This window comes from Hemicordylus capensis, chromosome 1 (genome assembly GCF_027244095.1).
Source record: "Hemicordylus capensis ecotype Gifberg chromosome 1, rHemCap1.1.pri, whole genome shotgun sequence".
NCBI classification, from domain to species: Eukaryota; Metazoa; Chordata; class Lepidosauria; order Squamata; family Cordylidae; genus Hemicordylus; species Hemicordylus capensis.
The window spans coordinates 53,727,032-53,733,847 of record NC_069657.1 but is presented as its reverse complement, the minus strand read 5'-3'; positions in this window follow the sequence as shown (position 1 = coordinate 53,733,847).

Here is a 6,816-nt window from a genome sequence, read left to right as displayed (position 1 = left end):
GTGCCTCTGCAAATTTAGCAAGGGTAATTTACTGGAATTTAAGTTCTGCTCAAGTGCTTTGTGATAAGTTTAATGGTATCCATTGCGTGCCTTATAGCTACTGAAGATGGGTGTTCAGTACAGAGGCAGAAGGCAATTTATTGCTGGCACGATCTATGGAGATACTCAAGCTACTGGTACTGAATCCTACCCATGAAAAGTGAAGCCCAGTATAGTCATCTAGCACCCCAACTAGATGTAACTAGTTGCTCAGACTGATAAACCATCCTAGAGTCAGCCGCTTTATAGGACCAGATGGAACTGTATAGGCTTTTTGTTATCACCTTTGCTGACCTTTGCTGAGCTGGTAGCTGCAATACCACCCTTTGGCCACTAGGAACACAGCAGAACAACTACCTCTTCTTGTATGTTACCATAATGGCTGAGGAACTCAGAGGTACCTAGGTCCCACTGTGAGAGTCCCTGTTTTGAAACCCTAACATATTTTGTGTGCCTAGGATACAGCCCTGAAGCACAGCTGGCTGTCTTTTTGACAGTCCGTTGGAAACTGATGGTTGCATTAATAATTTTATTTATTTATTTATTTACTTATCAGTCATACTTTATACCACCTGATATGTACATCTCTAAATAGTGTACAAAACATGGAGTCACTTTAAAATGTTTAAAAGTCACAGATTAAAATACATGACACAATAAAACAATAGAATAAAATAATTATTAAAACAAATTATTAAAATTATTAAAATTAATTCTAATTAAAAGCCTGCAAAAACAGGAGAGTCTTGGGGGACTTCCTGAAAACAAACAGAGAAGGAGATGCTCTTATTTCAGCAAAGAGCATATTCTAAAGCCCTGGGGCAGCCACAGAGAAAGCCTCGTCCTGGGTTGCCACCAAACAAGCCGGTGGCAACCATAACCAGGCCTCTCCAGAAGATAGTAACAGGTGGCAGAGTTTATGACAAAGGAAACACTCTCTTAAATAGCCTGGACTCAAGCCATTAAGGGCTTTATAGGTAATAACCAGCATTTTGTATTTCACCTGGAAACATATCAGCAGCTAGTACAGTTCTTTTAAAACTGTACTGTTTTAAAACGGTGTTATGTGGACCCTTCGTGTTGCCCAGGAGACCAATCTGGCTGCTACATTCTGTACCAATTGAAGTTTCCGGACTACATACAAAAGCAGCCCCACGTAGAGAGCATTACAGTAGTCAAGCCTGCAGGTTACCAGCATGTATACCACTGTTTTAAGCTTATTCACCTTAAAATGGACGTAGCTGATGTATCAGTTGAAGCTGATAAAAAGCGCTCCTGGCTACTGCCTCAACTTGAAAAACCAGGGAGAGCTTTGGGTCTAGGAGCACTCCCAAGCTACGTACCTGATATTTTGGGGGAGTGTAACCCCATCCAGAACAGGCAGTTCTAAACAATCTCTTGGGCCCCGACCACCCACAGTCAGTACTGCCATCTTATTTGGATTCAACTTCAGTTTGTTATCCCTCATCCAGCTCATTACTGCAGGCATTTAGGGAAGATATGCCATTTCCTGATGAGGTTGGAGAAATAGATCTGGGTGTCATCAGGATATTGATAACACCCAGCACCAAATCTCCTGATGATCTCACCCAACGGTTTCATGTAGAGATTAAGAAGAATTGGAGATAGTATGGAGCCTTGTGGAACTCCACACCTCAGTTCCTGCTTATTAGAACAACAGTCTCCAAGCAACACTATCTGGAATCTGACAGAGAGGTAGGAGCAGAACCACTGTAAAACAGTGCCACACAATCCCACCTCCCTCAAGCGGTCCAGAAGTATACCATGGTCTATGGTATCGAAAGTTGCAGAGAGGTCCAAAAGGATCAGCAGAGTCACACTCCCCACATGAAAGCCAGTTTGAAATGGATCTAGATAATTTGCATCATCCAAAACTGCCTAGAGCTGAGAGGCCACCATCTGCTTAACCACCTTGCCCAACACCAACTTCAAGTATATGTTGATGGGATATGAGCTGTCGGTGACTGACCAGGAGACGGATCTTGGGATCGTGGTGGACAGCTCGTTGAAAGTGTTGACTCAATGTGTGGCAGCTGTGAAAAAGGCCAATTCCATGCTTGGGATCATTAGGAAGGGGATCGAAAATAAAACTGCTAATATTATAATGCCATTATACAAAATTATGGTGCGGCCACACCTGGAGTACTGCATACAATTCTGGTCACCACATCTAAAAAGGGCATTGTAGAACTGGAAAAGGTGCAGAAGAGGGCAAGCGAGATGATCAGGGGCCTAGAGCACCTTCCTTATGAGGCAAGACTACAACACCTGGGGCTTTTTAGTTTAGAAAAAAGACAACTGCGGGGAGACATGATAGAGGTCTATAAAATCATTCATAGTGTGGAGAAAGTGGATAGAGAGAAATTCTTCTCCTTTTCACATAATACTTGAACCAGGGGTCATTCCATGAAATTGATTGCTAGGAAATTTAGGGCCAGCAAACGCAGGTACTTTTTCACACAATGCATAATCAACTTGTGGAATTCTCTGCCACCCCTGCTAACTTGGCAAAGAGGCACCTTTTTATGTGGTGATTCTCTTCTGTTTAGCAGGGGGAGAGTAACTGGCCCCATCCACCCTCAGCACAGTACCTCCAGTGACTGTTGCTGGTGTCCATCTTATGTTTCTTTTTAGAGTGTGAGCCCTTTGGGGACAGGGATCCATCTTATTTATTTGTTATTTCTCTGTGTAAACCGCCCTGAGCCATTTTTGGAAGGGCGGTATAGAAACTGAATAAATACATAAATACATACAAATACATACAAGATGTGGTGACAGCCAACAACCTGGATGGTTTCAAGAAGGGTTTGGATAACTTCATGGAGGAGAGGTCTATCAACGGCTACTATTTGGAGGGCTATAGGCCACCTCCAGCCTCAAAGGCAGGATGCCTCTGAGTACCAGTTGCAGGGGAGTAACAGCAGGACAGAGGGCGTGCTCTCAACTCCTGCCTTTAGGCTTCCGGTGGCAGCTGGTGGGCCACTGTATGAAACAGGATGCTGGACTAGATGGGTCTTGGGCCTGATCCAGCAGGGCTGTTCTTATGTTAACCATGGGTAATAATGTAGACCTCTAAAAGTATTTCAGAATTAAGTCTGCCAATCTGTCTACCTCTTTAGTTTTTATTCCAGATTATTTGCTTAGCATTTAGGAACGAAAACTCCACAGTGGTAGTGCAATTCCTTAATTAAAACCAAACAAAGAGATCACTTATGTTTTATTAAGGGTGGGGGAGGCATATTACTGTTCCAAACAATGATAGAATTGTGAATGGTTCAAGTTTTCTGAACCACTCATATTTCCTGCTGATGTGAGGGCTGTTCAAAATGCCACTTCACTTTTTGGTTTATTTATTAAAATCTTGCACTTGGCTATAAGAAATTAGCCTCCTAGAGATGAATCACTCCCTTCTCAGAAGAACTTGCAATGGAAGCATACGGTACATGCCAGAATCAAACAATAAAATAAGACCAGCCAACATGTTACAGTGCCTGTCTGGGGAGGCATTAGAGGAGCCAAGGTATTTAAGAAAACTAGAAAATGGAAGATGATTATCATGGAATGGCTTTTACATAGTATCTATTAAATTATGTAGTTGGACAGGTGATTAAGAAGCTATACTAATGTGCACAAAAAGCTATTGCAAAAACTGGCAGAAGATGAATAGTGTTTTAAACAGTACATTCAGGTAACTACATAACAAAGGAGAGAACTGACTTTAATCATTTGTGAAATGTTTTGTCCTGCAGGTCAGAATGTAAAATTCTACTGTGTTCTTGCTTTTCTGTCACAGAGATCAGAACTACTCCTTCCATTTGCAGGCATCAAAGTGTGCACTTTAAGTGAGAATGAGTAATTACCCTCTTTTTCTCCCTCCTCCCCACCCCCGGTCACAAAAATGGAGTCACCTGTACAGATTCAGTCATGTTTCTAAGGACTCAGATTGGAAGTTGTATCCAAAGTGGAGAACTTCCTACACACTGCTAAAACTGCAGGGATTATCATCACACAATATAAATGTATACACTCGTGAATAAGTTTAATTTACAAAATGAGTTACAATCTCCCATTCATTTTTCAACAATTCAGCAATGTCATCATGCACACTAGCCAGGCCAACACATTCCCCAATGTAACACAAGTGGTTCTTCTGATTTGCCTATACTGCTATGGGCTTCAGAGGAAGAGCCAGCGGTCTACTGCAAGAGCACAAATAATTAAAGCAGCATGCCTGCACCACTGGCAGCCAGCACAGATGAGTTGGGAGGAGGGAGAGTTGGGGGGGTGGAAAACAAACCACAGCTGCATCTCTTGCTCTCCCTTCCCTTTCTGCCCCTGCTGCCAATCTCTCTCTCTGCTTACCTTGCTCAGAGATGTGTGGGCTGTCATTCTCATGACTGGGGGGATAGAAATTCCCAATCAGGCGATTGAAATCCCCCAATTGGGCATTGTGTTAGATATGTTGAACCGTTTAGTGAATCTGCAGTTAGGCTTCATTTTGCATTGAAGTATGTTGGCTCTGCCAGGCTGTTGTATCTGCTACTTAGTGTGTTTGTTGCTCAATGAAAATGCTTTGTTAAGAGCTCTATGTCTGCCTAGAGTAATCTGAAAGGCCAATAGCATTTGCCTCCAGATCTTTGTCAGCAACAGAACGTAATTATGCACAAATAGACAAGGAAGCCCTAAGTCTTGTATGGGGTGTGAAGAAATTCAACCTGTATCTCTGTGGCATGAAATTCACTTTCATCACTGAGCACCAGCCTCTAGTTTTGATACTGAATCCTCGGAGGGGCATTTATTTGACTGCTGCAGCTCAGATGCAGCTCTGGGCTGTTTTCTTAAAAGCTACGCTTAGGATAAAAACATAATGTAAGAACAGCCCTGCTGGATCAGGCCCAAGGCCCATCCAGTCCACCATCCTGTTTTGCACAGAGGCCCACCAGAGGCCCAAGGCGTGAGGGCATGCCCTCTCTAGTGCTGTTGCTCCCCTGCAACTGGAATTGAGAGGCATCTTATCTCTAAGGCTGGAAGTGACCTATAGCTACCAGACTATTAGCCACTGATAAACCTGTTCTTCATGAATTTGTCTAAGCCTCTTTTAAAGCTATCCAAGTTAGTGGCCTTCACCACATCCCATGGCATAGAATTCCATAGATCAATTATGTGGTGTGTGAAAAAGTACTTCCTTTTGTCCATCCTACGTTTCCTGGACTTCAGTTTCATAAGATGACCCATTTCTAGTGTTGTGAGAGAGGAAGAAAAAATTATCTCTGTCCACTCTCTCCATACTATGCATAATTTTATATACCTGGATCATGTCTCCCCATAGTCACCTCTTTTCCAAACTAAAAAGCCCCAGATGGTATAGCCTTTCCTCATATGGAAGTTGCTACAGACCCCGATCATCTTGGTTGCCCTCTTCTGTACCTTTTCCAATTCTACAATGTCCTTCTTAAGAAAAGGTGACCAGAACTGTATGTAATATTACAAATGAGCTGCACCATTGATTTGTATATGGTCATTATAATATTAGCATTTTTATTTTCAACCCCCTTCCTAATGTTCCCTAGCATGGAATTGCATGCCAGGCAGCTTTTTCACAGCTGCCGTGCACTGAGTTGACACTCTTAACGAGCTGTCCACCACGACCCCAAGATCTTTCTCCTGGTCAGTCATTGACAGCACAGACCCCATCAGTGTATATGTGAAGTTGGGGTTTTTCACCTCCAATATGCATCACTTTACACTTACTTACATTCAGGGCTGTCTCTTGGGGAGATGCAGGGCTGGGGACGAATTAGCATGTGCAGGGCCTCCTTAACATTTCATATGATTACATATTGTGTAAACAGTGTGAGTGAGTGAGCAAAGTGAGTTTGTTTGGACATGTCCAACCAGTTTGGATGTATAGTGCATTGATAAGGGGAAAAGTTAAAAGCACAACACATGCCCCTTGCTTCATAGTTCTCACTCAGACCTTCTTGATTGCAAACGAACTTGAACCTAGTCCATTTTTCTTAAAAATAGTTTGTTTATTAGGCTGTTTACAGTTACATCCACTTTATAAGTACTCTATGGATAGAGAGAATGCTTTCTGGCAGCTTTACTGCAGTAGGGAAAGATTGAGAAGTCTGCTTCGTAATAAATACACAGAGATCTCCCACCTTGCCCTACATTTGTGCTCAATACCAAAGCCCTATGCCATTCCAGGAGGTCTAAAGGGTGGGACAAAAAGGGGATTCTTTACCCTTAAAATAAAATATATATATTAAAAATCAAATTAAATATAAAGAGCCCTCCCACCCTGCCCCACATATGTGCCTGATATCAAAGCCCTATAGCAAGCCATTCCATAAATATACCGGGGGGGGGGGATAACGACAAAAGGGAAATCCCATAGCTTCCATTGCTGCCTCTGAGGAGGAGGAAGGCACAGGCTCAGCACACTGCGGCAGAGCAGGGCAGAGAGTGTGCAAAGCACTCTTGTGGGCAGCTAACTCTGGCAACTCTACCTCCTTCCTTCTGTACTGCCTACAAGCAGCCTGCCAGCCCATACTGGGGAGTTTCACAGACACATACTCGAGAGGCTGGCAGAGAGGCCTCTGGAAGCCACGCCCACCTTCTGAACAGCTTAGTCGGCGGGGCGGGGCGGGGCGGGGGTGGGATCTGTATCTGGCAGGCTGTCCCAGCACACAGAGAGCCTTTCAATGGCAAGCAATCCTCCTGCTCCTGGCCAGCCCCACACTGCTGGGGTGT